Raw genomic sequence first — 11,221 nt, forward strand, 5'->3', positions numbered from 1 at the left:
TTTAAATAAAAACATTAAATTTATATTACATTATCTCTTATAGTTATTGAGTTTTCAATTAGAAAAACATAATTAATTTTTCATAGCATGTCTTTTTTATATCAACAGCCAAAAAATGTTTTTAGAATGTATCTTGTAATAGAAATAGGAGGGAATATTTTTTAACAAAAGGAATATTACAATTTACTCCTCTAATCTTCTTTATAGGGTATAAAAATAATATTAATGTTGATCTTATTTATATGATATTTTCTATCTTCATCTTTACTTTTATATGCGTTTAGAAAAAAAAATTTATGTCCTTATTAGAAGATAGATGAAAAAACTTATTAAACTTTAAGATATAGTTAATACAATTTAAGATTTTTTTAACTTTAAAATATATTGAAAGTAATTTATGAATAAAATTAAAAAAAATAAATGGAAAAAGTAATACTTCTTCCATTAAAAAAAGTAAAGTATTTTTTAAAAAGTTAAATATTAAAAAATGTAAGATATTTTTAAACTTTTGAGGTGTAATCATTACTTTTTTAAAAAATATTTTCATTAATAAATGATTTTATATTTACTTTAAAATGTTTAATAAAAATAAATATAAAAATATAAAATTAATTTAAATGTAAATAATTATTTTATTAAAGTATAAATTTTAATTAAAAATACCTTCAAGAGTATTATAGTTTTACGCGTTTGCGCTAGGGAGGCAAGGAATAAAAGAAAAACGCGTAAATTAACGAAGAAATTGAAAGAGGAGAGAGGAAAAATAATGGGAAGTGGGCGACCAATGGTATCTGTGTTGGATTGACTTGGTCAGCCATAAGAGTGGCTAGCAATTGCAAGGAGCTTCAGATTGACTTGATTGAAGAAGAAGAAGATGGATTTCCATTTCAATTTCAGCAACGCGCTTAAGATTTGATTGATTGAATTGGAACGAGTGAATGAAATGATGAAGCCACGAAGTGTGCATGAATCACATGCGACATCCATCAATCAATCTCTAATAAAAAGTCAATAAATTAGTAATTACAAGACGGGGCCGAGACGTCCATGACGTGACCTTCCATTATGCGCTGTCGGCGCCTCCTCTCCATCGATATTTCTAATATTCACTCCCAAAAATTAAATCAATTTACAAAAATGCATGAGCTGGAAATTTAAATATTGAAATAATGACATCGTCCTATAGGGAGAGTCGGTCTCCAAAATCATTATTATTTAATAGTTACTTCGAAAACAAAAATGATGATGCAAGAGATGACAAAATTTTTGTGCACAATCTCCTTTCAGAGAGGATCCATCGGTCACTTCAATGTATTGTAAAAGAGGGATTTCGTTCGGCACTAATGGCCGCTGCTTGACTTTACTAGAAGGAAAAATCGCACTTCCGGCCCTAAAATTAAAAAAAATTACTTCAAACTCAATATATTTTGATATTATACTGCATGCTCATGGATCCACGTTCCAAATTTTCTTGAAAGAGAAAGTATAATTTTACCTTTATATGATTTAAAAACTCAAATTATATATAACACAATATTTATGAATGCACAACACGGTATTTATAAATACACAACACAATATTGACTATATTTATTTGCACATACAACATAACATTTATGAATGCACAATACGATATCATAAATGTACAATACAATGTTCATAAATTTTTAAAATAATGTCTATGTGTGTACATGAATATTTAGTCGAGAATGCATGAATATTGTGCTGTACATTCATGAACATTGCGTTCTATATAGTATGCATCATTTGTACATTTTATTAAATTTGCTAATCAATTAGATACGCATGGACATTGTGTTATGCATAATTTAAATTTTTAAATTACACGAGAGCTAGATTGTATTTTTATTCTTAAAAAAGATTACAATAAGAAACTTTGAACTTGTGCAATAACAAAATTGATTGAAGTTGCAGTGCAATTTTTACCTTTTTTAAAGCATGGGATTCCCCCTTACTTAAAATTGTCTCCTGCTCCATTTCAATTATATTAAAAAAAAAAACTTGCGAAGACAAAGAAGAAGGTGATCCATGATGAAATGTTGAATCATTTATTCTTCTTCTTCTTCTTCTTCTTCTTTTTTTTAATTTTTTACTTTAACAGACTCAGTTGATGGAGACCTCTCACCCATTTTCTGCCCTTTGCCTTGCATTATACTGTGTTGCAGGCTATTTCTTTCTGCCATGATTTAATTTTTTAAGCCAAGACAAAAAAACTTGTTGGTATAGTAAAACTTCTAGAGGTAACTAACATAACAAAATATTGAGTTGGTACTTGGTAGCATATAGATTAATAAAAAGAAATTTAACATAACAAAATATTGAGCTGGTACTTGGTAGCATATAGATTAATAAAAAGAAATTTAATCATTTTAAAAAAGGAAAAATAGACTCAATTTTTTACAACAAAAAAACGAAAGATAGTATAAATGATTAGATTAATAAAATTAAACTAATTTAAAGGCTATTCAAATATACATGTCGAAGTTAATTATTAATATACTTTACATATCATATTAAGTCAAGAGGCCAATTTGTACTTCAAAATTTAAAGAACTAATGTGATAACTTTAAAAAAATGTAAGGGATTATATTAATAAAAGAAATTAAATTTAATTTGGAGGACTAAATCGACTGAAACAAATTTAAAAACTAAGGGTTTTATTATTCCAATCTGATAAGCTTTCCATACCTAGGAAATGAAATACTGTTGTTGGAGCTTATACAAATAAAATAATTAAAGATGGAGTTTTCAAACCCAGATATTTATAAACAACTTCAGAAAACATTCAATGAATACTTCACACGCTTTCATATATGAATGAATGATTATATTACAAGGTCAGCTACAAAAATTAGCTTTCTCGAGAGTTGTTTAGAAATATCGTGGTCGTCTGAGAAGTGAGAAATGGTCAAAGTTTTCCCATTAACTTAGCTATGTGCAGTCATAAGATCGAAATAGTATCACATTTTTTGTCGTGATCAGATGGCTAGCTTTCAATGCAAGTGATCAATTAATTAATCTGGTTGAGTAATAGACCTGGAAATGAAGTCAATGAGCTGGATTTATTCACCCACTGACTTGTTAGTCCTGATTTTCGTGAATTATATCAGATTTTATCTCATTGATCGAGTCTTTAGTGGAATGAAAACTGATTAATTAAAATTATCTCCTCAAATGATTGAACTGGGATAATAGTTTATTAAATATGTAATGACTAATGAAATTTTTAGACAAGTCAGTATGAAGACAAAATGGTCTTGGTAGCTAAGCTAAGCACGATTTTGACCTGCTTTGGTTATGCTTAGCATTTGTACTATATGTGTGTGTGTGTGTATAATATTGTCAAAAGTAGAAGATCAGAATCCATAGTTATCTTCCTAACACCAACTAAAGATGACTCTTTTAATATTACACTGTGCTATCTTTTTTCTGTCAAGGACTCTGAAAAGCTTGAAGTAATGTTGAAGTATGTGAATCCTGTGATTTCTAATGAGGATAATGATTTGTTAGTCAGTGGTGTTTCTGTGGAAGAGATTGAGAGGGCTGTATTTGATCTTGGCGCCATAAAAGCACCTGGTCCAGATGGCTTCACTGCTTTGTTTTATCAATCATCTTAGGAGGAAGTAAAGGAAGAAGTGTGTAACATGGTGCATCAATTTTTTGAAGGGCATTCAAGTTTGAGGAAACTCAATTTAACAAATATAGTCTTTATTCCTAAAAAGGAAAGACCAGAGACTATTAACCATTTTCGTCCAATTGGTCTGTGTAATGCTTCATACAAGATTATAGCAAAAATCTTGACTGCTAGAATGAGAAGGCTGATGAATTGTTGTATTTCTCAACAACAAAGAGCATTCATTGCTGGTAGACAAATTCAGGATAATGTTGTAATTACGCATGAGGCGTTTCATTATTTGAAAAGGAGAAAAGAAGGGGTCAAAGCTGAGTTAGCCTTGAAGATTGATCTAAGTAAAGCCTACGATCGAGTGAACTGGAAATTTCTGATGGAGGTGATGTCAAAAAATGGGCTTTTGTAGACAATAGATAGATTAGATTATGGAGTGTGTGACTTCAATTGTTTTTGATCTGCTAATATCTAATAGGAAGGTGTCAAGGATTGTTCCTGGAAGGGGAGTGAGACAGGGAGATCCTTTGTCTCCATACCTATTCATTATTGCAGTAGATGTTTTATCCTTGATGCTGCAATATCATGTGAATAAAAAGGAGCTTATGGGGATTCGATTGTCTAAGGGAGGTCCAATTCTTTTCTATTGTTTTTTTGCTGATGATGCGCTTTTCTTTGTAAAAGCAAATAGAAATAATTGCTTAATTCTGAGAAGAATTTTAGAACTTTTTTGTGATGCTTCTGGATAGGAGATGAATTTGGATAAATCTTGTGTGTTTTTTTCGGCTAACACTTCTTCAGATTTGAGAACAAAAATTGAGGAGGTACTTGGTGTGAAAGCAATAGAGGATCCAGGCACTTATCTGGGTCTGCCAGTGCTGTGGTGAAGATCTAAATCAGCTGCTCTTACTTTTGTGAAGCAAAAAATACTTTTCAAGCTTCAAGGATGGAAACAAAGATTGCTTACCTTTGCGAGGAAGGAGGTATTAATTAAAGCTGTTGCTGATTCCATTCCTGTTTACTCCATGGCTTGTTTTGCATATCCTGATAAAGTCTGTAAGGAAATCGATAGCATGATTTTTGATTTTGGTAGGGCTATAATGATCATGATGGGAGGAAGATTCATTGGAAGAATTAGAGTGATTTGTCTGGGGCTAAGAATGATGGGGGAATGGGTTTTAGAAGCTTCCAAGCCTTTAATAAGGCTTTGTTAGCTAAATCTGCCTGGCGTATAATTCAAAATCCTAATGATTTTAGGTGTAAGATATTGAAAGGAATTTATTTCCCTAAGGCAGATTTTTTACAGGCCAAAAAAGGTGGGAAGGCTTCATGGGGTTGGTCTAGCATTATTGAGGGGCGTGATTTGCTTCTTAAAGGTTTGCAATGGAGAGTAGGAAGAGGAGATCAAATTAGTGTATGGAATAATTGTTTGGTGTTAAGATTAGAAGGGCAGTTGAAGCCTAAAGTTGATCTTAATAATGACTTAAAAAAGTTAAAAGTTTTAGATCTAATTACTAATGGGATTTGGAAGCTTGACTGTATAAGAAACTTTATTGATAAGGATTGCTATGATTTGATTGGGAATATGCTTATTCTAAGAGTAGATTTGGAGGATAGGTTGGTCTGGAAGTTTATGAAGGATGGGAATTATTTGGTAAAATCTAGTTATCATGTAGCTCGTAAAGCAAAAAGGTTAAGGTGAAGGATAAGGCTTGCAGCTCTTATCAAGTGTCGAGAACATTATGGAAGACCTTGTGGAGTTTGAATGTGCCACCAAAAATCAAGCATTTCATGTGGAGGCTTTTGAAGGGGGCATTAGCAACATGGTATGCTTTATTTCATAAGAGGTGTGTTAAAGATCCATCTTGTCTTATTTGTGGATTGGTGGATAAGACTATTGAACATTTGTTTTTGGGTTGTGGTTGGGTGAAAAGATGTTGGTTTGGTTGTTCTTTATCTTTGATTATTGAAGATAAAAGAATTAGTAATGTTGGAAAGTAGTGTGAAGAGTTGTTACTTGATACAACTAATTTTTTTGATTATTCTAGATCTCTTGTTGTTGTGATGTGTTGGGAGATCAGAAAAATGAGATGTGATTTTGTTTTTAAGGATGATATGGTTAATCCTGAAAAGCTTATTTTTATGGCATAAAGGTTTGTTGATGAGTATTGGAGTGCTAAGTGTTTGAAGGCTAGGATTAGGAGGATGAAGGAGAGGTCTGGTCGAAAATCTAAGTGGATGGTGCCTTTGGAGGGCTGGGTAAAAATGAATATTGATAGCTCATACAGGAGGAATGGGGATGCCAGTGTTGGGGTGGTTTGTCAAGATTCATCTGGTTATTTTCTAGGCTGTACTGGGATTGCTGTTGAGGCTTCTTCTGCTTTCATGATTGAATGTTTTGCCGTGAGAGAAGCCTTGCTGTTGTGTGAGAAATTCAAAGGCTACATGTGCATTGAAATGGATTGTGAAGTTTTATTTGATGTGCTAACCTCTGGCTCTTGTGCAGGTTGTGATTGGATCTATGAAGGTTTATTGTCTGAATTACTTGCTTTAGTTAGATTTAAGCCTTGTGTTTCTTTCTCCCTAGTTGCTAGACTTGGGAATAGAGTTACTGATTTAATAGCAGCCTTGTGTGCAAAGAAGTTATGGCCCTCTGGGTGGCTGTGTTCAGCTCCAACTTCTCTTTCTAAAATTTTGGTGGACGATCTAGCTGGTAAAGGCAAGAGTTCGGTGATGTTTAATGAAGATGAAGAAATGACTCAGATTAGTATACTTTGTTTTCTATTTTTTAGTTTATTCTTTAGCGTTCTTTGTTTTGCTTTAGGATTGTATACGGGTTATTACTTTCTTGTTCTTGTTTGAATCTAGTGTGTGTAATTCTCCTTTTCAACATTAATGAAATTGTATCTTTTCAGTTAAAACAAATATTACGCTGTGCTATTATGTTTATCATATGAAACAGTTCATAGATAATTCATTCTCCAGACAACTCACACACGCATTCATATCCAATCCAGTTCTATCACGTTCTAGAAAAGATAGATATCGCCCTTTTATGAGTCTTTTTTTTCAAGTTTATATCATTTTATAATTTTCTATCATTCTATGAGTAGAGTAAGAAGTTCAATGTAAAAGAGATAAATATTTGTAATGGTGAAGCATTTGAAATGAGTAAATTTTTAAAAATATTTTTTAAAAAAATATAAATAATATAATCACCTTTCTTAAATTTAAAAGTTAAATTAGAAGCGTCTCACGGTGTACATTTGTGTGTATGGAAAGATCTTACCATTATCCACGTATTAACACTCATCGTCCTATTTAAAAATTATTTTTAATATATTTACTAAATCTTAGAATTTATTAACTCTGTCTAATAAGTTTTAATGAGTGTTTAATTTTATTCCTATTAAATATACATGTTCATTTTTTCACAACAATGTTTAATGGATAATAAATGAAGAAATTTGTGATAAACCTTTAATGAAATAATTCATAAATAGGATAAAAAAGAGGGAGAATAACAATTAAGTCTCAAATGATTGAGTTAATGATAATTATGTCCCTGACCAAATTTTTTCAAAAATAAGTTGTATATATCGATTCAAACAATTACAAACACAAATACCTATTATAATATAAGGGTTACATTTGATATTTAAATATTTATTTACAATTAAAATTTTACAATTTGCAGTTAATATATATTTAAATGAAATCATCATTCTCATTAAAATATATATTGTTTATTCTTTTAATCTTTGTCCTAATTATCAATACATTTTTTAGACAAGTGAGAGATAAATTTACATAAGATTTTAGATTAATAAATGGAGGATGAGATGAGAATATTTTTTGCATATATTCACTCCTATTTCATTTATAAGACACATTTTAAAAGATTTATTTGATCCTATTTATAAATTATGGTGCAGCTTTTAAGTAACAGTTGAAAGATATTTTCAAAATTGTCGCTCATGAAAAAGAAAAAATAACATAACATTACTTTTTAAATTTGTTACTCTCTCTGTTAAAAAATGTAAAGTATTTTTTAAAAAGTTGTGTGTTTAAAAATGTAAGATATTTTTAATCTTTTAAAGTATAATTATTTTTTTTTCTAAAAGTGCTCCTGTTGATAAATGACTTTATATTTATTATAAGCTATTTAATAAAGATAAATATAAAAATATAAGGTTAATTTAAAAATAAATAATTATTTTATTAAAAAATAAAATTTAATTAAAAATATTTTATCTTTTTAACGGAGGATAATATAAAGAGTATATTAAAATTTTAGATACTTTATTTTTTATAATTTTTTAAATAAAGAGTAGATTATAAAAATGATTATATTTTGCATAGGATGATTCTTCTTCTCATTCACGCCACCTGGCGAACAGATGTAAACCCTATTATTAGGGTTATACCTAAACCTTCTCCCTATGAAGGCAAAGGCGGAGGATTGTCTTGGAAGCAACACTGAATATACAATGAATCAACTTTTCTTCTGCCTCCCCTCTCAAAAAGAATCATGCTGACACACCTGAACCTATGCTCTCTTACCCATTTCCTAAATTTGCCTCTTTTATATAATTATACTTAATTTTATTCTTACATGATAAAAGGTAAGCAGCTTTGTTGGTGCACTCGCCAATTTATAATTCCTTCACCAAACCAATGTGTCGTTCTTCATGTATTCCTTACAAATATTCCCTTCTTTAAAATTATATGACATTTTTGTAAAAAAATAAATATTTAAATATTTTTAAATTTTTTAAAATATAATCACTATTTTTGTTAAAAATACCTCTATTAAATAAATTACTTTATATTTATTTTAAAATTAAACATCCTATTTAATAAGATTAAATATAAAAAATAAAGTTAATTTAAAAATAATTAACTATTTTATTAAGAGTAAGATCTGATTAAAAATTTTTTACATTAGATGGAGGAAGTATTACTTAGGGATAAGACCATTCATTACCACACATCTATTTTGTATGCGCCACGTACATGAAAACGGGGTATTATTCTTTAGGATTTTATGCGTGTGGACTTTAATTAGAGTTAGCGAGTAATATTGAACACACACACACACATATATATTACTCTGTAATTTATGAAAATAATAATAAATGTATGGGTTGGATGAGAAGAGAGGCACGGAACAAGTAGATGACAAAGAAAGGACATGTGTTTGGATTTGTTGTTCCTCTTTTGGTAGATATGCAGCTTTTTATAGCGCCATGCTTACCTGTTCCCCCTAAGCCTCTTTATATTGATGTGTTGATAATGCATAATTAATTTATCAAACATTTAATCAGCTTTTTATTTCTATCTTTCACGTCACCTTTTTTATTCTTCAAAAGTTTGATGAGTCAGTGGGGCCCCATAGCTCCACGTATTGCCCAATCAAAACCAGTGCACCCATTATTGACCACCTTTTAACAAAAACCTACTTCTAAAAAGTTATACTTTGCAAGTGTAGTAGGTACGGGATGCTCATCATCATTTACAAATATATATATATATATATTTGCATTTGCATGACCTGATTATCGTCACTATTTATTATTCATATTTCAAAAGATAATTATGACCACTTTGATTAACTCGCAAGTTAGAAATCCAACTCGACCAACAGCTGTTGCATGTGACAAGGGCACAAATGTATCTTCAGTTTCAAAGTCGTTTGCTTTCTTATAATATTTCCATATCAGCATGAAAAGGTGCAGCGGGGATATATAAATATATCAAAAAATATATATTATTAATATATTAATTTTACAGAAATCTAAATATAGCAAAAGTTGATAATGCATTTATGATGAGAAGTGGATGTTGAGGAAGGAGACAAGAGGGAAAGCAACACGCACAAACTTCCCTGCACTATCCAATCTTGCTCACTGGCTGATGATAGACAATGAATTAAATTAAGAATTCCGATCTCACCACCCCAATTCTTTATTTTCTTAAAAAAAATAAATGCTCAAAAACAGGGAGATTTTTCTTATTATTAAAAATAAAAACGAAGAATCTAATGAAACGATGCGTGTCAGAAATAATCAGCGTTGTAAAGCTGGCAAACTTGACCCAAAAATAAGGACTTGGATTGGATGTCACGCAGGTTCATGTTCCCCATATCTTTCTTCAACGTCAGGATTTCTTCTTCCCAATCACTCCCACCTATCACATCTCTACCCATCTTATAAATGCCAAATCAATCATCCACGACATTCTCCTCATTAATCTCCACCAAAATCATACAAAATCCTTTCAATTACTTGTATTTAGGATCCCTTTTGAAATTTATGGTTTTTTGTATTTTTATTTATAAAATTGTACCACATCATTTATAAATTTAAATTAAATGCTAGTTTTAATTAAATTTATTAAACTTATCAATTTTTGTTCAGCAAATTAAATATATACTTTATAAAACTTAGTTCTTGGATATGTTAAGGTCTAGTTTAAAAAAAAACTCAAAGCAAAAACTAACATTAATTTAGAAAAGAAATATAAAAAATAAGTTGTCCTCTTTTGAAAGTTCTTTTATTGACTATGATAATTTATTAATGTAAATATATTTAATTTAAATTATGATCATATTTTATATTTTAATTTTTTAAACATATACCTTTAATGTACATTTATTAATAAGAAAAGTCTTGCAAGTTTACAATTGAATTTACTTAAATTTGCGAGACTGTCACCTTTGACAATAGGTCCTATACATGTGTGGCAAAACGGCATACACATGTGGTGGATGTAAAAGAGTTCAATAATTGGTTATATATATAACTATGCATGAATCAAGGAAACTAGCTAAAATTAATTAATTATTGCAAATTTTAAAATTATCTTCAATAGAGTTTATTGATTATACAATGTTGTTTAATTAGATTAAGAGTTGTAATCGAAGGATATTCGAGGATCGTGTGAAAGGTGCTCATGATAAGGATCGGAACTGAAGGGATATTTCAAGAAAAATACGCTGACTCTGAAAAATATGGCACCAAGATGATCTTTTCTTTTCTTTTTTCCCCCGAGTTTAGTGGCGGCAAACACTTGATGAATACTCGGAGGTTGGAGCTCATGCTGATGGTGCTGAAGGAGGTGTGGCTCTGCGAGCCCAAATCTGTTAAAATTGGGCCAACTACTGTTAACAAACATGTTTTGGGTTTTTATATTTTAGCCCATGATATACTGTCTGGATCTAAGCCCAAGCTACGTATCGTTCCTAAAGGCTGACCAAGTGATGAAGGCGATGGGAGGTGTGAAATGTGAGTAAATGCTTAAACTCCCATGGTCTCACAAAAAATGTCTAAGAAATTAAAATAATAGATATTTTTAGTCTTTTACACCCCTCTAACTTACACCGGAAACTTTTGTTTTACCGTGTGCAGGTATCTCTTATTATAGATGAGTTCAGGCCCAAAAAAAAAAAAATAGATGAGTACAATTTTTTAAAAAATAACATACTAATTTACTAATATCCACAGAGAGCAGAATCAGTGAGTAAAAGTGTAGCTAACCATAATGTAGTGTTAGTGATAAAGTGTGAGAAAAAT

This window comes from Prosopis cineraria, unplaced genomic scaffold (genome assembly GCF_029017545.1).
Source record: "Prosopis cineraria cultivar Desert tree isolate PC_DT_omini unplaced genomic scaffold, ASM2901754v1 PC9, whole genome shotgun sequence".
In the NCBI taxonomy this organism is placed as follows: Eukaryota; Viridiplantae; Streptophyta; class Magnoliopsida; order Fabales; family Fabaceae; genus Prosopis; species Prosopis cineraria.